A 22,248-nucleotide genomic window follows, 5' to 3' on the forward strand; every position below is an offset into this window, starting at 1 on the left:
AAATAAAAGCAGAGAAAAACACCATGAACGGTTTTAGGGTCTATTCACGAGCTGAGTCATCGCCCACAAACATGACCGCCAAACGATAAAGCAAAACTCTGATTCGCGAGAGTTGTGAAAAATAAAAGACAACGCAAACTCGCCAATGGGATAACTGCGTTTGCCTTCGGTGGCCATACTTCTGTGTTGTGACTCGGCATCAAAAGGCAGTCTGACGTCATATAAATACTTGTAACCTCCTTGCCTACTAGCCCCGAGAACGAACGCAAGCGTCGCTGTTGTTCGAGGCGTTCGAGATCGTTTCATAGGTCACAAAAAAAGAGTACAGAGAGTTTAATCGCAAAAGATTACAATCGCACGAATAGAAATATAAAAAATGGCGCTAAACATAAAGCAAAAAGTTACGGTGAAGTTATCAGCGGCCAATCACCAACCGTCCGCAACGTGAGTACTAAAGGTGTCGCGAACCAGCCGACGTTCGAGTTCGACCAGGTTCGAGCTTCTCGAACCTTTCCCGCAAAGTCCGACAACGTGCGTACTTGGGCACACGTACGCCCAAGTATGCATGCGCCCACTCAAACACGCACGAATTAGGCACTCATACGCATGCGCGAACACAGATACGCGGATGCACGCGCAGGCACGGATGCAAATTCACGTACACACGCACAAGCACACCCGCGTACACGTACGCACGAATTACACACGCACGTGCACGCGCGCACTCGCACAGGCACGCGCACTTATGAGCAGGCGAACGCCCACGCGTGCAAACACGCACATGCTCGTATAACACGCACACAGATACGCGGGTATATATACTCACGCGTACGCATGAAAACACGCATGTGCATGGGGGGCACGCACATAAGCATCCTCGCTCATGCAGGCGCACACGCAAGCAGACACGGACGCGCAATTACGTACGCAAGCGCGAGCACGCACATAATAGAAAAACTCGACGAAACGTCACAAGGTGTATCGATGAAACGAACGCCGGCTACTTCCGATGGAACGATTTATCCTTGAAAAAGTGCAGCTTCGAAGAAATGTATATTATATCTACGATCAAAATTCGCGCCCCTTTTAGGGGAAGAAATGTAGTACTTACCGTTCCAGAAGGAGCGTCGTTCTTGTGCCTGTACGATCGCTTTGACCACGCACAGTCTGCAACGACGGTAACAAGCGGATAGCCTTCGGCATCGATCTCGCCAGATTCCTTCGCGCGCCTCGCTTCTTCCACTCCGGGCTGTTGCATGGCTTCCCAAGCGGCATCTTCAACACCCCGAGTCAATTCGTTCTCGCAGCGCTACGACACAATGACTCAACCTCACCTGAAACCTCACCATCCGTAGTTTCAGCAGAGGGTCGCTTACGTGCAAACTCTATTTGCGACTTCGAGACCTTTCGCTTGCCATATTTATACCTCTTTGGACCCATAGCTGCGAGGACGGCCTTTCTAGTTATGAAAACACGCACAGCTATCCGCCTGACACCCCACCCCGAGAAACAAAACCACTCTGTCTGGACGGGTCTTGCCGTCTCTGGACCACCACAAGCGCGTTACTGAAGAGCGCATGCGCGCGGAGTAATACAAAATCAGAGCAGCGTGCGTGGCGAAATGGTGGCGCCCTCACGCGGCGCTCGTCGAACTAGTCTTGACCGTCCAAACGAGGAAAACAAGCCACAACACCTTGGTTCAGTTTTTTCGATGTAGTTAAAGAACGGATGTACTTACAGCTATAATTTTAATATAATTGAATTCCGTGTTAAATTCCGCAGATATCCCACAAGACACATTTGTAGTTCGAAATTCACAGGTTTTTAAAAACGCGTTCTAACGTAAACATGTCAAAACAGCCAATTCCGACCGATTTCACGATTTAATATAAAATATAATAAATGTTTTTATGAAAAATATGCTCTGTGGGATAGTTGGACGAAGAATCAATCTTTTTATAGCAAAAAAGTTTGAAAAAAATCGGTGTAACGGTTATTAAATGAGAATTTTCGTAAAATGGCAGAAAATCGCGTGTATTCTCTATGGGGCTTGGAGGAGCGCTCCCTCTTAAGCTTATTGGGTATATTGCTCCCAAATTAATAATTGCGGGAGAGTATTTTTTGTGGCTTACTCTCTATGCAACGAAAGCCTAACTAAAATCTTTATGAACTTGAAGAACAGGAAAAAGTTTAAAAAAAATTAAAAAAAAAAGTAAAAAAAACAAAAAAAAACGTAATGATGACTGCCTGAAACCTAAAAATCAAAGGTGTAAATGCCGAAAATCCAAAAGTGCACGCGCAACAACGCGGTGCCTGAAATTCTCTTTGAAGCTTTTGTTAACATTTGAAAACAGGATAAAACAGTCAATAGGATATCGAGGCTTCTTTTTTTCCACGGACATGCACGCTTTCAAGCCGTTCGTGCTTCCACGGACATGCGCGCTTTCTAGCCGTTCGTGCTGCAGGGTGTTTCCACACGTTCCCTTTGTGTGTGATAGCGCCTTCTACGGTGAGCCACCCATAACCCTCAGAGCTGCACACTGTCACCGTTGTTACTCGTGAGCTATATAAGAGCTAGTCTTTTGTAAGGTATATAGGTAGCGAATTGGGCGAGTCGGTAAACGTTATACATGATGAAAACCGCTCAAACGACGACGACGGGGTGAAGACAGCAAACACGACACGACGAAGCTGTTCTCGCAACTAAAGTTTTGTTAGTGAAATTAACTGAAAGAAAACAGCGTAGCCGACACTGATGACATCAACAAACATCTACTTATCTATTAGGTGCTACAAAACATTGGGACCTCAAGCGATTCACACACCGCTATTCATATTAGCTCGCAAAAAACAAACCTCTTTATCTGACAGAGCTACCGACGGCCCACCCTCAACTGTCAATAAATTGTTGCCTTTTTTACTGGTGTACGATGTTCTGATTTTATACTTGCGGCTTCAATAATTTACAGAATGGGTGATTACTAATTTCTGAGGAAATAGTAAATATGCCCAATGAACCTCAAGACGCAGAGCTAAGCTAAAAAAAATATCGGTGAGCTTTTCTCCGCATCTGCCGGTTTTGCGGTGAGCTTGTCTCCGGTGAGCTTATCTCCGGTGAGCTTTTCTCCGGTGAGCTTTTCTCCGGTGAGCTTTTCTCCGCCGCCCGAACTCCTGAATGAGCATGGGTACAACTATCTACTGACTGGACGAATGACGCAGGACTGCCTCGAAAACCTATTCTCGGTTGTCCGTCTTCGAAAACCAGTGCCTGGAGCCTGTGAGTTCAAGTGTGCTCTCCGCATGATCTGCGTTAGCCAGTTTGTCCAGACTCCCAGGACATCTGGCTATGCTGTTGATGATGGGGAGCAGCTTGCCGACTTGTTTTCAGAGGGTGCGAGGGCTCCTTTAGAAGAGCCTGAAGCTCCAGAGAAAATCATGAATTGGGTGCTGTCAATGCTATCCAAAGAGGAGAAAGACATTCTAGCGTATGTAGGTGGATTCCTCCTGCGTGCAGTGCTTAAGTCTGTGAACTGCAACACCTGCAAAGAAGTCCTGACATCAAACTCGAACAGTAAACACAGCACCCTGATCAAAATGAAGGAATTTGTAAAGCACAGTGAGAACTTAATCTACCCCAGTGACAAAGCCATGGAGCTTTTGATCGAACGTGAAGAACAATTCAAGGGCCTTAGATTCACAACCGACATTTTGAGTCTGTGTTCTCCATTTAAAAGTATCGCGTCTGTGCTTAAAAGAAACAGTTCGGTGAACACTCGAGTATGCTCACAGCAGAGAGACAGTGTGGAGAAACTGCTTCTGGACAAGTATACCTCAAACAGGCCCGTCTAGAAAAACGTGCAAGTGGCCACTCAAGCAAGACGTGTGCTGGTGTAAACCTTTCATAGAGTTTGTGTGCTGAGCAGTGTGCTTGCGTAGCGATTGTAGAGGCTGCAGCTCATCTATTCAATGCTTTTCAAATTTATCTTTCTGTATAGTTTTTTCTGTTGTGTGTTTCAAAGTCCCGCTTGCCTTGGTCCAAATATGTAGAGTCAAAATAAATAAGGACACATTCTTTTTGCTTTTGGAATTGTTACATTGACTGAATGTGTATTCACTCGAAGGCAAATCATGAAAGGTATACTAAAATGATTGGAGTTTTTTTTTTTTCATTAATAAATATACCTCTGGCACCAGTGTGATAATGCTTCTACGCCTGCTGGAGCCACTTTTTGGAAGGCCGTCCCACACATGCTCGGATAGCTGCTTCCAGCTCATCAATGACCTAAAAATGGCAGCCCCTAAAGGGCTTTTTTCATTGATGACAGACGCCTTTGCCACGTCGAGGTTCTTTGGGGGCATAGCAGGATTATTATGGAGCTCCAACTCGCCCTTTTTCCGCCCCCCCCCCCCCCTCCCCCCAATATAGCCCATTTTCTGTGCACGTACAAGCACAGCAGCCACTTCTTGCCCCCGAGTCCACTGCTTTCTTAGCTGGATAGGTACTCGAGAATACCAAGTGTCTAGATACACTGCCGCCCAGGCACGTAGCCAGGATTTTGTTTCGGGGGGGGAGGGGTCCCACCCACGACAAAATGCTGTATGAGGGGGAGGGGGGAGAGGAGGTCCCAGCAAAATGGATGATTTTGGAGGGGGGCCGGCCCAAGCCCCATGGCCCCCCGGCTACGGGCCTGCTGCCGCCTTGCCAGTAGCTGATGAGGCTACGCAATGACGATCCGGAATATACGTATTCAGTGAAACCGTAAAGGCCCAGTGGCCTAAGTAGAAAGCTTTGTGAGGTGTATGCATTGGTTGATTTCTCCAACCTTGCTGCTCAAGCCTCGACAGTTCCACTGTCCGACCCCTAGGATGGGCGCAGGAGCTGAAGGAGCCATGGGCGAAGGCTAGCTTCGATAGATGCGTCTGTAGAAAACGCATCTATACTCGCGGTCACTTTTCTGTGGCAATGCAGTCAATGCTAGGGGAGAGGGTGCACCAAACGCTGTACATGCGCATTCCTCCTCTTTGGATTGCCACAGAAAGCTGACCGCAAGTATAGGCTGACGGTGAGCCATTCCAGCAATTCAACCGTGACTTGCAGTTTAAATTTAAATCGTGTGAGTTTTTGACCCTGATGAGGTCAATGATTCGAGGCCAAATCGTACATGGAAAACTGCAAGCAAGACGTTGCACCAGAGACTTCTTTGGGAACCCGATCTAAAGCTAGAAAAAGCTGTGGCAATGTGAAAAGAGGACGAAATTGCTGCCAAGCAAATGAAGGTATGGGAGGGGCCAAAGAAAACGGTCCACGTCGTTAAGAGTAGAGCGTTGGAGGGGCAAGTTCCTATTCACAAACAAGGCAAAGAAAAAGACTGGTGTACGAAGTGCGACTTCTCTCACCGGGTCCCCATGTGTCCAGCTTTGGGCAAAGTTTGTAGACGGTGTAACAAGAAGGACCATTTTGAGGCTTATTGCAAGACGGACCGAGTGCGTGAAGTAAAGAACATTGTGGAACAAAAAAGCGAAGGTAGCCCAGCTTTCGACATCCTTGAAATCAGCGGGTGCAATGCACGACGTGGTTCTGAGTGGCTGGCACCGGCAACTGTGGCTGGTAAGAAGATCTCACTTAAAGTGGACACCAGAGCTCAAGCAAACTTGCTCCCACTCGTGGCTGCAGTGCGTCAAAAAGAACACTGTTTTGAAAAAGAGTGCTGTAGTCCTGGGAAGTTGCAACGGCAGTGTGATTTCACACAGAAGGAAAACCACCTTGATGGTGTTATGCAAGCAAGGCATTGTAGAATTTTTTGTAGTGAAGAAATCTCGTACTCCGATTCTGGGACCCCAAACCTGCGCGAGCAGTTAGGTTTGGTAAATCGAATATCGACTGTCAGCGACGACACCAATGCATTGTTTCAAGCTTTCCGGAGAATGGCTTAAGCTTCATCAAGAAAACCTACCACATGATGCTTAAGGAAAAAGCTCGGCCATAAAGTATGATATTAAATATCATCAAATGAGAGAATAATTCTATTGAAAAAAACTTTCAATGACATGGTTTCATGAACAAGAAGAGATGCGGAGAGGTGCAGTAGGCTAGCACCAGGGTTCTTCCCGCAGTGGGAGGCAACAGTTCTGCTGTCCACTAGTTAGCTGGCCGCCCACTTTTGTGATGTCCAAGCCACCTCTATGTTTTGCTGCGGGTGGACTAGACGGCATTGATTTTACAAAAGTATGATGCTTTCAAGCCTCGTTTGACGGGAAAGCGTCAAACGAGACTGAGGCCGAGTGCGACATATACTCAACACACGAAGAATTCACAGGGAGCAAATCTAGTCGAACAGCCACGGATCGTCGGTCAGTCGAGCCTGTAGCCGACAACTCCAGACGCACAACCCGAGACGTTGGGTTACGTGTTGTAGAAACAGAGTAAACTAGGGTGAAGCACGCATGTTGGACGACGATCGGTCGTTGATCACACGAGCCTGAAGCCGATCATTAAAGACGCACGTCAAAACACACATTTAGGGCACGCTCGAAGTGCACGCAGATTGCACACAGGAAGACTCGTCCAGCGTTGTCGGAAGACTACGGTTGCCGGTCAAACAAGGCTGAAGCCGACTGCGAAAAATGCACACTGAGACACATACTAGCACACACGAAGAACTCACACGAGCGACTCCAGTCAACAGCGACGGATCGCCGGTCGGTCGAGCCTGTAGCCGACGACTCCAGACACACAAGCGGAGACGTTGGGCTACGTGTTGTAGAAATAAAGTAAACAAGGGTGCAAGCACGCTTGTTGGACGATGATCGGTCGTTGATCAGAGAAGCCTGAAGCCTATCATTAAAGACGCACGTCAACACACGTTGGGGCACGCTCAAAGTGCACGAAGATTGCACACAGGAAGACCCGTCCAACGTTGTCGGAAGGCTACGCTTGCCGGTTAAACGAGGCTGAAGCCGACTGCGCAAAATGCACACTGAGACACATACTAGCACACAGCAGCGCACACGAAACATACGAAGAACTCACACGAGCGGCTCCAGTCAACAGCGACGGATCGGCGCCGGTTGGTCGAGTCTGTAGCCGACGACTCCAGACGCACAAGCGGAAACGTTGAGCTACGTGTTAGAAATGAAGCAAACTAGAGTGCAAGCGCACATGATGGCTCCCTAAAGTAAACAAGAACGCACAAAATTTGCAACATTCGCGTCCGGGCTCCGGCATAGAGAGGGCTGTTCTAACAACGATCGAGTTTAGACGCCCGAGATGGAAAGGTTGAGTATCCAATAGCACTCGCATTTCGTTGAAAGCGGTCCACACTCAGCTCGCAGCATCAGATTGCGAGGCAGCTGAACCAACGAAGCGTGAAAGACCGCGAGAGCCTCGACCTCGACCGCGCACGACGACAAACGCGGATCACCGCCCTTCGCGGCGGCAACGGCGGCGGCAGCGGCGGCGGCGCTTGTTGTTGTTGTTTCCGGTTTTAATGGCGCAAGAGCATCAATGGCCATACTGCGCCAAACAAGGTGAGTCAGTAAAAAAGGGTGAGTAGAAGTAAACTATGGGGAGCAGAATAGTTCTAAAGTTTGTTTAAAAATCCGGTATTATCAAGGAAATCGAAAAGACGTTTGAATGAGATTAGTGGCCGCTCACCAAGCAGCAAGGCAGGGTGGAATGGAATCCGATACTTGAAAAGATCAGGAAAAAAGAATTTGTGCTGCTGCCGAAGACCAGGACAAAGAAATAAAATATGAACAACAGTCAGAGGTTCACCGCAGCGCTCACAGGCTGGAGGTTCTTCACTAGTAAACAGGTAGCTATGTATGTTCTTCACTAGTAAACAGGTAGCCACAGGTAGGTGTGGCCGATTCTCAGGCGGCATACGAGGACCTCGTGGAATCTATTTTTATTGTAAGATGTTTCCCAGGTACCAAGGTCTGGCTTGATGGTGTGAAGCTTATTGTTAACCTCTACATCCCACTCAGACTGCCACGATTGCAAGACTGCAAGTCTTATAGGCATTTTTTAAGTCTTGGTGGGGGATGCGGACATGTGACATGGAAAGATTTTGCGAAGAGACGGCCAGTTGATCTGCAGCCTCGTTGCCTGCAATGCCCACATGGCTAGGAATCCAGCAAAACCTAATGTCAAGACCATCCTGTAGGCCCTGCTGTACCTTAACACGCACAGTCCGGGTCAGCCGATTCTTTGTTGATAAAACAGAACATACAGCCCGAACAACACTCTGAGAATCTACAAAGATGATGGCTTTCTTTATTTTACTCTGAACTATATGGTCAAGCGCCATCATGACCCCATACAGCTCGGCAGTAAAAATACTGGCAAGAGTATTTAGACGAGCGACTTTGGAAAAACGAGAAGAGTATACAGCCGCACCAACATACATTGACGACTTTGCACCATCAGTGTAATAATGATTATAATCTTTGTATTTTTCCTCCAATGCAAAGAATTCCTGTGGTAAAATTAAAGGTGAGACTCTTTGCTTCCTGAATTTTGTGAAGCACCAGTCACAAAAAATGGGTTTGACATTCCATGGGGCAGTATGGTATGAACTATTCAAGAGGTTAAAATCAAGAGTCAGATTGAGGGAGGAGCGAAGACTCTCGACACGAAAGCTCAAGGGCCGCACAACAGTTGGCTTATGGTTAAAGAGGCGAGAAAACCTAGAGTTTTGAATACAACTATAAGTGGGGGAGCTGGGGTCCGACAAACTTTTGTAAACATAGTTGAGGCTAAGTAGCTGTCGCCTTTTTTCAAGCGACATTTCATGACAGTCAACATACAAGCTAAGCACAGGGGAGGTGCGAAAAGCACCAGATGCCAAACGCAGCCCAAGGTGATGTACTGGATCGAGCATTTTTAAAGCAGACGGTCTCGCAGAGGCATAGACAATTGAGTTATAGTCAAGGCGGGATCGAATGAGCGAAGAATATAGACGAAGGAGACATTTCCTATCCGAGCCCCACGACTTGTGCGAAAGAACTTTGATTATGTTCGATGCCTGTAGAGTTTTTTGCTTGAGTTGTTTGAGGTGCGAAACAAAGGTAAGTTTACGGTCGAAAGTAACTCCTAGAAACTTGTGCTCCGTTTTGACAGCAATGTTGTTTCTATTTAACAGAAGTGTAGGATCTAAACAGAGGCCACGCCTTAAAGAAAATGGAACACAAACAGTTTTATCCGGAGAGAACCTAAAACCATTCTCATCAGCCCATGTAGTCATTTTATTTATGGCCGGTTGTAGCTGCCGCTCACAGCTAGACATATTACATGACGCTACAGATATCTGAATGTCATCGACATATAGCGAGTAAGATACTGAAGGAGGAATGACTTTGCTAAGAGAGTTAATTTTTATTGCAAAGAGTGTGGCACTAAGGACTCCACCCTGAGGAACACCATTCTCTTGAACAAACCAGTCTGATAAAGTTGTTCCCAACCTAACTCGAAAAGTGCGTTTACACAAAAAGCTCTTTATACACTGAAGCATTCTACCGCGTACTCCGTACATAAAAAGGTCGTGCAAGATGCAATACTTCCAAGTGGTGTCATAGGCCTTGTCTAAATCAAAGAAAATAGATACACAATGCTGCCTGTTGACGAATGCCTCGAGCACAAAGGTCTCCAGCCGCACCAAGTGGTCTGTTGTAGAACGCTCAGGACGACAGCCACACTGATTAATATCCAAGATATTATGTTGCTCAAGAAAATAAATAAGACGTGTGTTAATTAATCTTTCAAAGGTTTTCCCCAGACAACTTGACAATGCTATTGGTCTGTAACTTGCAGGAAGGGAGGGGTCCTTGCCAGGCTTCAACAGCGGTATAACCTCAGCCCGCTTCCATTCAACAGGGAAGTAGGCATCACACCACAGGCCATTGAAGTATGTGAGAAGAGCACTAAGTGACTCTCTAGATAAGTGTCGGATCATGTCGTAGTGAATTCTATCGGGACCAGGGGCAGAATTATTGCGGGAGTTGAGAGCCACTTCGAGCTCAACCATTGTAAATGGCTGATTGTAAGCTGCAGACGCTCCCCCTGTGAAGCAGAGCCTCGTCTTTTCCATGTTTGCCTTACGCTTCAGGAATGCTGGAGAGTAATGTGCGGAGCTTGAAACAGCAGCGAAGTGAGTGCCCAACATGTTAGCCTGGTCTAGCAATGAGGCTCCAGAAGTCGGAAAAAGGGGGATTGTAAAACAGCGATATTTCCCCTCGACCTTGTGAAGTCGGTCCCACACTTCCTTTGCTGGAACATAGCTGCTGATGGAGGACAAGTAACCTCGCCAAGATTTTCCTTTAGCCTGCTTCCGAGTCCAGCGGGCATAAGCTCTGCGTCTCTTGGATTCCATTAAGTTCACAGATGTCGGGTATCTACGAAAGACGCCCCAAGCCTTATCTTGGTTATTCTTTGTGGTGGAACAATCCTCATTCCACCATGGCTTACATTTCTTGGGGATGTTCGAAGAAGTTTGAGGGATGGAGCAAAGAGCAGCACCAATTATATGCTCTGCGATGTAGGCTGTGGCATCGTCATGAGTTAATGAAGAGAACATTGAGGGAACAAGCTTGGATTTTCGGCTAAAAAGAGCCCAGTCTACTTTTTCTAGCTTCCAACGCGGAGTCCGTTTCATGAGACTGGGAATAGATTTCACGCTCTCCAGAGCAACCGGAAAGTGGTCGCTTCCCAACGGATTATTTAAAACGCTCCATGTGAAACAAGACACCAAGGATGGAGATGAAATGGAAAGATCAATGGATGTAAATGAGTTGTGAGCTGCGCTAAAAAAGGTAGGCTCTCCGCTGTTCAAAAGACAGAGATTAGATGACAGTAAAAACCGTTCAATGACCCCACCACGCGAGTCCTGGCGTGTGCCACCCCACAAGGGATGGTGGGCATTAAAATCTCCTAAAAGTAAAAAGGGGTGAGGGAGCTGAGTAATTAAATCATGAAGATCATGAATATGCAGTGGAACATTTGGTGGAATATAGATGGAAACAATGGTGATGAAGCGGTCCAAGAGGAGACGCACAGCTACAGCCTCTAGGGGTGTAGAAAGAGGAATCTGAGAACAAGCAACTCCACTTTGGACGATTACTGCTACTCCACCAGATGAGTTTGATGTGGAACGATCTTTTCTGAAAACTTGGTGACGACGTAAAATAGACACATGATGATCATTAAGGTGCGTCTCTTGTAAACAGAGAGCTATAGGACGGAGGTTGTCCATAAAAAAGTTAACATCGTCAATATTCCTTAAAAGGCCGCGGCAATTCCACTGCATAAAAGTAAATTTAGCCATTATTCTAAAACTAAGTTAAAAAGTAGTAAATCAGTAAAAGTAGTAAGGTACAAGTAAAAGTAAAAACGTCAACTCTGCCGCGCAGGGCAATAAAGAATGTACAACATCACGTTGGTGGGATCACCGGTTTTTTGCTTTTGTGCTTACTCTTAGTAGTCTGCCACTCCATGTCGTCTTGGTCAGACGCAGGAGTGGAGACTTCACACTCATCCATGGCCTCAGTTTCCTGAGGCGAGGCTTTTTCTGCAGATTTCTTTGGGTTCGGGGAACGGGGCGCCATGCGCCGCCCGCGACCAGACCCAGCTAAAGGGGCAGAGGAGGTGCTGGGCGAAGCGTCGCCCAAGTCCACCCGTTCCTCTCCCTTAGGCGCTGCAGGTGCGGCACGAGAGCCATGCCGCTCCCTCGATGATGCTCTCTCCAGGGAGTGTGGGCGAGAGTGTCGACCCTTCTCCCTGGAAGGAGATCGCAGAGGAGGGACGGTTCCGGCAGCCACCGACCCATCCTGGGTTTGGGAAACAGCCTGAGAAGATACAGGCTGTTGCCCTGTTGGAGTGCGAGGGTTCGCACTCTGGCTGGGAGGGTCCGTAGACCGTCCAGCCGAGATTGCATGCCCCGGAAGCTGAATCTTCAGCTGGGGCGTGGGGGACTGCCGTGGCTTCCCATAGTCCAGAAAGGACGTCTGGGTTGCCACTGCAACCTTCAGTGGTGCAGGTCCCCGCTGCACCACCTGCGCATAGCCACCCTTGCGCAAGAACGCAAAGCGACGGCGCGCTTCCGGGTAAGAGAGGTTTTCTTTGACCTTCAAGTTAAGCACTTCTTTCTCTTCTTTCCATGTCTTGCATGAGCGAGAATACGCTGGGTGTGGATCACTACAGTTGACACAATGGGCTTCGTTGGAGCAGGGGTCTGCAGAATGGTCATTTTTCCCACACTTGGCACAAGTGGCCTTACCACGGCAGTTCTGAGAGCCGTGGCCAAACCTCTGGCATTTAAAACATCTTCGAGGATTAGGCACATAGGGCCTAACCCTGCAGTGGAGATAGCCAGCCTTAACAGCCTCAGGAAGTGTGGTAGATTCAAAGGTTAACACTAGGTGTTTAGTTTTCCGCTCTTGACCGTCCCGACGCAGGGAGATGCGCCTCGCAGCTACAACTCCTTGGTCAGAGAGCCCTTCAAGTATCTCAGTGTCAGAGGCCTCAATCAGGCCATCTTCGGAGATAACGCCCTGAATAGTATTAAGTGTACGATGGGGTGAAACAGTCACTTTGTGATCAGACACAGAGTTCAAAGCAAGCAGTGCAGTACTCTGCTGTCTGGATTCAATTTCTACGAGAAGGTCACCTGAGGTCATCTTTTTGGCTTTGAAGTTCTTTCCGACCACACTTTCTAGCACTTTAGCAACTAGAAAGGGGGACATCTTGGAGAGTGGTGTATCGTCTTCAGAGTGAATAACTAAAAATTTGGGGAATGTAGGGGGTTGTTGTTGTTTACGGTTTTAATGGCGCAAGAGCAACAGTGGCCATACTGCGCCAAACAAGGTGAATCAATAAAGAGGGGTCAGTTGAACTAAACTATAAGGAAATACTTCTATAATTTGTTTAAAAATCCAGTATTTTCAAGAAAATTAAAAAGACATTTGAATGAAATCAGCGGTCGCTTACCAAGTAACAAGGCAGGGTGAAATGGAATGCGATATTTGAAAAGGTCACGAAAAAATAATTTGTGCTGCTGCCGAAGACCAGGACAAAGAAATAAAATATGAATAACAGACAAAGATTCACCGCAGCGCTCACAGGATGGAGGTTCTCCACCAGTAAGTAGGTGGCTATGAGTGAGGTAGGTGTGGCCGATTCTCAGGCGGCATAAGAGGACCTCGTGGAATCTATTTTTGTCAAAAGATGTTTCCCAATTACCAAGGTCTGGCTTGATGGTGTGAAGCTTATTGTTCACCTCTGAATCCCATTCAGACTGCCACGATCGCAAGACTGCAAGTCTTGCAGGCATTTTTAAGTCTTGGTGGGGGATGCGTACATGTGAAACTGGGAGATTTTGCGAAGAGACGGCCAGTTTATCTGCAGCCTCGTTGCCAGCAATGCCCACATGGCTAGGAATCCAGCAAAACCTAATATCGTGCCCATCCTGTAGGCCCTGCTGCACCTTAACACGCACAGTTAGGGTCAGCCGATTCTTTGTTGATAGCACAGAACACACAGCCCTAACAACACTCTGGGAATCTACAAAGATGATGGCTTTCTTTGTTTTACTCTGAATAATATAGTCAAGCGCCATCATGACCCCGTGTAGCTCGGCAGTAAAAATACTGGCAAGAGTGTTCAGACGAGTGACTTTGGAAAAACGAGAAGAGTACACAGCTGCACCAACAAACGTTGACGACTTTGCACCATCAGTGTAAAAATGATTATAATTTTTGTATTTTTCCTCCAGTGCAAAGAATTCCTGCTGTAAAATTAAAGGAGAGACTCTTTGCTTCCTGAATTTTGTGAAGCACCATTCACAAAAAATGGGTTTGACATTCCATTGGGCAGTATGGTGTGAAATATCCAAAAGGTTAAAATCACGAGTCAGATTGAGGGAGGAGCGAAGACTCTCGACACGAAGACTCAAAGGCCGCACAACAGTTGGTTTATTGTTAAAGAGGCGAGAAAACCTAGAGTTTTGAATACAACTATAAGTGGGAGAGCTGGGGTCCGATAAAATTTTGTAAGCATAGGTGAGGCTAAGCAGCTGTCGCCTTTTTTCAAGTGACATTTCATGACAGTCAACATACAAGCTAACCACAGGGGAGGTGCGAAAAGCACCAGATGCCAAACGCAGCCCAAGGTGATGTACCGGATCGAGCATTTTTAAAGCAGACGGTCTCGCAGAGGAGTAGACAATTGAGCCATAATCAAGGCGGGATCGAATAAGAGAAGGATATAGACGAAGGAGACATTTTCTATCCGAGCCCCACGACTTGTGCGAAAGAACTTTGAGTATGTTCGATGCCTGCAGAGTTTTTTGCTTGAGCTGTTTGAGATGCGAAACAAAGGTAAGTTTACGGTCGAAAGTAACTCCTAGAAACTTGTGCTCCGTTTTGACAGCAATGTTGTTTCCATTTAAAAGAAGTGTAGGATCTAAACAGAGGCCACGCCTTAAAGAAAAAGGAACACAAACAGTTTTTTCGGACAGAACCAAAAACCATTCTCATCAGCCCATGTAGACATTTTATTTATGGCCAGTTGCAGCTGCCGCTCACAGCTAGACATATTACATGACGCTACAGATATCTGAATGTCATCGACATATAGCGAGTAAGATACTGAAGGAGGAATGACTTTAATAAGAGAGTTCATCTTTATTGCAAAGAGTGTGACGCTTAGGACTCCACCCTGAGGAACACCGTTCTCTTGAACAAACCAGTCTGATAAAGTTGTTCCCAACCGAACTCGAAAAGTGCGTTTACATAAAAAGCTCTTTATACACTGAAGCATTCTACCGCGTATTCCGTACATAGAAAGGTCGTGCAAGATGCCATACTTCCAAGTGGTGTCATAGGCCTTGTCCAAATCAAAGAAAACAGATACACAATGCTGCCTGTTGACGAATGCCTCGCGCACAAAGGTCTCCAGCCGCACCAACTGGTCTGTTGTAGAGCGTTCAGGCCGACAGCCACACTGATTAATATCCAAAATATCATGCTGCTCGAGAATATAAATAACACGCCTGTTAATTAATCTTTCAAATGTTTTCCCCAGACAACTTGACAATGCTATTGGTCTGTAACTTGCAGGAAGGGAGGGGTCCTTGCCAGGTTTCAACAGCGGTATAACTTCAGCCCGCTTCCATTCAACAGGGAAGTAGGCATCACACCACAGACCATTGAAGTACGTGAGAAGAGCACTGAGTGACTCTCTAGATAAGTGTCGGATCATGTCGTAGTGAATTCCATCAGGACCGGGCGCAGAATTCTTGCGGGAGTTCAAAGCTACTTCAAGCTCAACCATTGTAAATGGCTGATTGTAAGGTGCAGACGCTCCCCCTGTGAAGCAGAGCCTTGTCTTTACCATGCCTGCCTTACGCTTCAGGAATGCTGGAGAGTAATGTGCGGAGCTTGAAACAGCAGCGAAGTGAGAGCCCAACACGTTAGCCTGGTCCGACAATGAGGCTCCAGAAGAAGGAAAAAGGGGGATCGTAGAACAACGGTATTTCCCCTCGACCTTGTGAAGTCGGTCCCACACTTCCTTTGCTGGAACATAGCTGCTGATGGAGGACAAGTAACCTCTCTAAGACTTTCCTTTAGCCTGCTTCCGAGTCCAACGGGCACAAGCTCTGCGCCTCTTGAATTCAATCAAGTTCACAGATGTCGGGTATCTACGAAAGACGCCCCAAGCCTTATCTTGGTTATTCTTTGTGGTGGAACAATCCTCATTCCACCATGGCTTACATTTCTTGGGGATGTTCGAAGAAGTTTGAGGGATGGAGCAAAGAGCAGCACCAATTATATGCTCTGCGATGTAGGCTGTGGCATCGTCATGAGTTAATGAAGAGAACATTGAGGGAACAAGCTTGGATTTTCGGCTAAAAAGAGCCCAGTCTACTTTTTCTAGCTTCCAACGCGGAGTCCGTTTCATGAGACTGGGAATAGATTTCACGCTCTCCAGAGCAACCGGAAAGTGGTCGCTTCCCAACGGATTATTTAAAACGCTCCATGTGAAACAAGACACCAAGGATGGAGATGAAATGGAAAGATCAATGGATGTAAATGAGTTGTGAGCTGCGCTAAAAAAAGTAGGCTCTCTGCTGTTCAAAAGACAGAGACTTGATGACAGTAAAAACCGTTCAATGACCCCACCATGCGAGTCCTGGCGTGTGCCACCCCACAAGGGGTGGTGGGCATTAAAATCTCCTAAAAGTAAAAATGGGTGAGGGAGCTGAGCAACTAAATCATGGAGATCATGAATATGCTGTGGAGCATTTGGTGGAATATAGATGGAGACAATGGTGATGAAGCGGTCCAAGAGGAGACGTACAGCTACAGCCTCAAGGGGAGTAGAAAGAGGAATCTGAGAACAAGCAACTCCACTTTGGACGATTACTGCTACTCCACCAGATGAGTTTGATGTGGAACGATCTTTTCTAAAAACCTGGTGACGACGTAAAATAGACACATGATGATCATTGAGGTGCGTCTCTTGTAAAGAGAGAGCTATAGGACGGAGGTCGTCCATAAAAAAGTTAACATCGTCAATATTCCGTAAAAGGCCGCGGCAATTCCACTGCATAAAAATAAATTTAGCCATTATTCTAAAACTAAGTTAAAAATTAGTAAATCAGTAAAAGTAGTAAGGTACAGGTAAAAGTAAAAACGTCAACTCTGCCGCGAAGGGCAATAAAGGATGTACAACATCACGATGGTGGGGTCACCAGTTTTTTCCTTTTGTGCTTACTCTTAGTAGTCTGCCACTCCATGTCGTCTTGGTCAGACGCAGGAGTGGAGACTTCACACTCATCCATGGCCTCAGTTTCCTGAGGCGAGGCTTTTCCTGCAGGTTTCTTTGGGTCTGAAGAACGGGGCGCCATGCGCCGTCCGCGACCAGACCCAGCCAAAGGGGCAGAGGAGGTGCTGGGCGAAGCGTCGCCCAAGTCCACCCGTTCCTGTCCCTCAGGCGCTGCAGGTGCAGCATGAGAGCCGTGCCGCTTCTTCAATGATGCTCTCTCCAGGGAGTGTGGGCGAGAGTGTCGACCCTTCTCCCTGGAAGGAGATTGCGGAGGAGGGACGGCTGCGGCAGCCACCGGTCCCTCCTGGGTTTGGGAAACAGCCTGAGAAGACCCGGGCTGTTGCCCTGTTGGAGCGCGAGGATTCGCACTCTGGCTTGGAGGGTCCGTAGACCGCCCAGCCGAGATAACATGCCCCGGGAGCTGAATCTTCAGCTGGGGCGTGGGGGACTGCCGTGGCTTCCCATAGTCCAGAAAGGACGTTTGGGTCGCCACTGCTGCCATAAGTGGTGCAGGTCCCCGCTGCACCACCTGCGAATAGCTGCCCTTGCGCAAGAATGCGAAGCGACGGCGTGCCTCAGGGTACGAGATATTTTCTTTCACTTTAAGACTAAGTACTTCCTTTTCTTCTTTCCACGTTCTGCAGGATAGAGAGTATGCAGGGTGGGGATCACCGCAGTTTACACAGTATGGGTCGTTGGTACAGGACTCTGCGGGGTGGTCAGATTTGGCACATTTCGCACACGTGGCTTTTCCACGGCAATGCTGGGAGCCATGGCCAAACCTCTGGCATTTGAAACATCTTCGAGGATTAGGCACATAGGGCCTAACCCTGCAGTGAAGATAGCCAGCCCTAACAGCATCGGGGAGTGTGGTGAAGTCAAAAGTTAGAACTATGTGTTTCGTTTTCCGCTCTCGACCATCCCGACGCAGGGAGATGCGCCTTGCAGCTACAACTCCTTGGTCAGAGAGCCCTTCAAGTATTTCAGTGTCGGAACTATCGATCAGGTCATCCTCAGAAATAACACCCTGAATCGTATTAAGTGTGCGATGGGATGAAACGGTCACTTTGTGATCAGACACGGAGTTCAACGCCAGGAGTGCTGTACTCTGCTGTCTGGATTCAATTGCCACTAGTAGGTCACCTGAGGGCATCTTTTTGGCTTTAAAGTTCTTACCAACCGCACTTTCTAGCACTTTCGCAACAAGAAAGGGGGACACCTTGGAGAGTGGAGTGTCATCTTCGGAGTGTACAACCAAAAATTTGGGGAACGCAGGAGGAGATGGGGTCGTGTCTTTTCTAGGAACTTCGGTGCGAACCCTTTTCAGGGCCCGATCGGAGAGAGGTTTAGCTTGAGAACCCATAAAGATGGGAGAAAGATTCAGTGAACGGGTGCACCGCCCACCACGGAGCCCAACAAGGGGGTAGGTAATGTGCCATAGCAAGAAGGGCTTGGCTGACACAATTACGCTACCAGTGCTGCCCGGGCACTATACCCTAGTGTGGTTGCAGGGACAGGACCTGTTTCCAGTCAAGGTTGGCCCTTGCCGCCTAAGAAGGTGAAAAAGGAAGGAAGTGAGTGTAGAAGAAAAGGGAAAGAGGTGGGAGGAAAAGTAAAAGAAGGAAGAATAGGGTAGAAGAGGCGACTGACTGAATCATCCTGGTCGGGCCAAGCCAGGACACCCGTCTACGAGAAGCAGGGGTCGAAGTGGTGTATTGCCTCGCCCGGGGGGCCCTGAAGGGTCCAAACATACCTCGGGCTTAGTTCAACCACCAGGGTCCCCTTTTCCCCGGACACGGGTTAAGCCACGCACAGCCAGACGTGGGTGGGCGAACCCACATGGCTTGGGGTTCGTAGTGACGCCACTCACCAAGCACCTACTAAAGTAGGTGTCCCCTGCGTGCGGGTATGGTGGCCCACGCGGCTGGGGTCCGTGGTGACGCTACTCACCAAGCACCTAGCACACAAGGTGCAGGCGCCCCCTGCGGCGCTCGGGGTCCGTGGAGACGCCACTCTCCAAACACCTGCTTTCACAGGTGCCCCCTACGGGGGGGAATGTAGGGGGAGATGAGGTCGTGTCTTTAAGAGGGACTTCGGTGCGGACCCTTTTCGGGGCCCGATCAGAGGGAGGTTTTGCTTTGGAACCCATGAGAGATGGGAGGAGATACAGTGCCCGGGTGCACCGCCCACCACGGGGCCCAACAAGGGGGTAGGTAATGTGCCATAGCAAGAAAGGCTTGGCTGACACAATTACTCTACCAGTGCTGCCCGGGCACTATAACCGAGTGTGGATGCAGGGACAGGACCTGTTTCCACTCAAGGTTAGCCCTTGCCGCCTAAGAAGGTGAAAAAGGAAGGGAGTGTAGAAGAAAAGAGAAAGAGGTGGAAGGAAAAGTAAAAGAAGGAAGAAGAGGGTAGAAGAGGCGACTGACTGAATCATCCTGGTCGGGCCAAGCCAGGACACCCGTCTACAAGAAGCAGGGGTCGAAGCGGTGTATTGCCTTTCCCGGGGGGCCCCGAAGGGTCCAAACATACCCCGGGCTCAGCTCAACCACCAGGGTCCCCTTTTCCCCGGACACGGGTACGCCACACATAGCCAGACGTGGGTGGGCGAACCCACATGGCTCGGGGTTCGTAGTGACGCCACTCACCAAGCACCTACCAAAGTAGGTGCCCCCTGCGTGCGGGTATGGTGGCCCACGTGGCTGGGGTCCGTGGTGACGCTACTCACCAAGCACCTAGCACCTAAGGTGCAGGCGCCCCCTGCGGGGCTCGGGGTCCGTGGAGACGCCACTCTCCAAACACCTGCTTTCACAGGTGCCCCCTGCGGGGGGCGGCGGCGCGGCGCCAAAGCTAGAAGCTACGGAAACGGAAGCGGCCTCACAGTGTTACAGGTGTTTTGCGGGGAATAAAAATCAAGGTTGCGTACGTTTAGCACAAATATAGAGAAACAAAATGGCGATGGGAGAGAGGGTGCCGGCAGTTGGCATCACCCTAAGCGCAGCACACATGTAGGCTCCCTAAATCCATCTAGCAGGTCTATGCTAGCGGCTTTGATAATTTATTTAGTTAGTTGGTTCTTGCTTCTTCCCCGAAGCCGTCTGCCCGACATAACGCTTCCCAAAGGTAAGAGGGAAATAATAAATCACTCCTTCTGCACACGAAACGAACTTGGTTTTGTGGTTTTTCTTGCGGCACTGTGGTAGGATAGTGTCCTGCAATCTCGTAGAATAGTGTCGTGTTGCCGGTGTATGAGTGTTGTCCGTGTCTCCTAGACTATGAAAAAGGTTTCTAATAGCTTACATAACTTGGATATGTCAAAAGATACGTTTTTCCACGAAAAAATAATCTAATTGTAGCAATATTTGGGGATTGAAATTCGTTTACTCACTGGGGTAATAGTTCACCTTGAAACCAATAGTTCAATAGGGGTAATGGTTCAAATTTGGAACATAGGTCAATGAGGCATATGGGCTTAGGGCGATAAACCAGTACCCAACTCGCCAGAAAAAAGTAACTCCCCAATTACCGGTATGTTGTACTTTTTTTTCTTGACTGCATGTCATGTGATTTTACGATATATGTGACAATTAACACCAGCAGAAAAATGGCAGCGACCTGTGCCTCCGCTTTCGAAATAATGGGGGCTGCCATCTTTCTTTTGCTGTGTCACGCAATCAGTAAGGTCACATGATGGGTAATGAAGAAAACGCACAACATAGTGGCAACAAGGGGGTGTGGCACTTTTCAACTTTCGTTTTATCACTCTCAGGCCCTCTGCCTTGTTGTGAATGCTTTTCATTGGCTAGAAGAATGAGTGACATCTCGGCAGAAAAGCCAACGCAGCAGCAATGAGCGGGACTAACTGGCGGTTGCGTACGACAGGTGATGGAAGTGGAGGATTACTCACTTCAATCATGTCTCGTCTTACTCCAATTTATCTTTTTACCTGTGTGTCCCATTGAGGCTATTAAATATAAATTTTCTATAGGTCGCTTTTCTGTAAAGAATAGAAAATGATAAAAAAATCGTGTTATTTACATGCATATGCCAATTCCATTGTCTCATGTTCTTCAATAGTGCAATGTAACCATGGCAATTATACATGATGACCCCCATCATTATTTTACATGTCACATTTATTATGTCTGACAGTATTCATGAAGCGCATGGCTGGAGCATGCCGAGAGATAGCTTCTTGATCCTGGGTCAATCCCTACATTTGCCAGTTTCTATTTGTGACTCCAAGCAAAGATGGACACACTGATGGGCAGAGTAGCCAGCTGCATAGGGTGGAAGAATTTAAAGGGTGGCAAATTACGAAGCGTTGAGAGTTTTCAGTTCACGTCATTTAAAGTGGCCCTGCAATCATATTTAAGCGTCTACCTTTTTTGCAGTTTTCACGTCTCTTGGTGTTCGGGCAAGCAAGCGGGCACGGAGAGAGTAACTAAATATCAGTGCGTCATATTTTAACTGGACGACGCGGAATTCCCCCTCCACCTAAAGGGGCGACCCGCGGTGCCGAAAGCGCGCGGTATGCAAAGTATTTGGTCCTGGGCTTACTACTGGTCAGAGCCGCTAAAAGCTTCTTTTTTGTTGAAATACAAAATATAGGTGGCGCAAACCGTTCCAAATATTTATAAAAAGTATAAAAGCAGTTTAGATCAGGAAAAAAAAAACAGTGTATAAAGTACGGAAGCAAGAAATGACCCGTCGACATACCCACCACCAAGCGGTGGAAAAGGCGGCGCATACTAGAAAGGTGTAGTGGGATGAGGAACCGACGAGCGGCGAGCTTAGAAAGGTCCCGGATGTACGCGGTGGCGCTGCGGTCGTATACGCGGCCTCCAGGATCCAACCGGTTCTGAGCGTTCGGAAGGCCTTCGGCGAGCAGGTTTGGCTTGCGGTTTGGCCGTTTGGCGGTACGGCAGCGCGAAGTGGCTCCCGTTCTGAACTGATCTCTACACTGTGTTGATTGATTGATTGATTGATTTTGGGTTTTAATGGCGTAGCGGCTGCTAAGGCCATAGTGCGCCAGAACAATGGTTGAAGAAAACACTGCGGTGCTATTTAGTTAAAGGTGAGGCATGATATTGCCGCGCCCAGGGCTGAGAAAGCAACGCTCAGTCACGGACCTCCAGAAAGTTCTCGTTTATTCATGTACCGCATGTAACTTCTCTCATTTATTCCTGCTTTTGTTTTCTAGAAAGTGCGTGTTCATTCTCGCCCGATCACGCGACGCTCGAGCCGCTTTCGCCGAATCTTCGAGATAGCGACGCACTCTAGATAAGAGGCCGCCCGCGACCTTGTCGAGTCAGTTTCGCCTCAGCGTTCGACCTTGCTGCTTCGCCGCCTTCGACGCCCGCGACGCTCTGTTGTTATTTTTCTATTTCCTTTTATTTTTGGCACAAGTTCGCCACATTAAACGT

The sequence above is a fragment of the Ixodes scapularis genome, unplaced genomic scaffold (assembly GCF_016920785.2).
Source record: "Ixodes scapularis isolate PalLabHiFi unplaced genomic scaffold, ASM1692078v2 PGA_scaffold2__306_contigs__length_199485367, whole genome shotgun sequence".
Lineage (NCBI taxonomy): Eukaryota > Metazoa > Arthropoda > Arachnida > Ixodida > Ixodidae > Ixodes > Ixodes scapularis.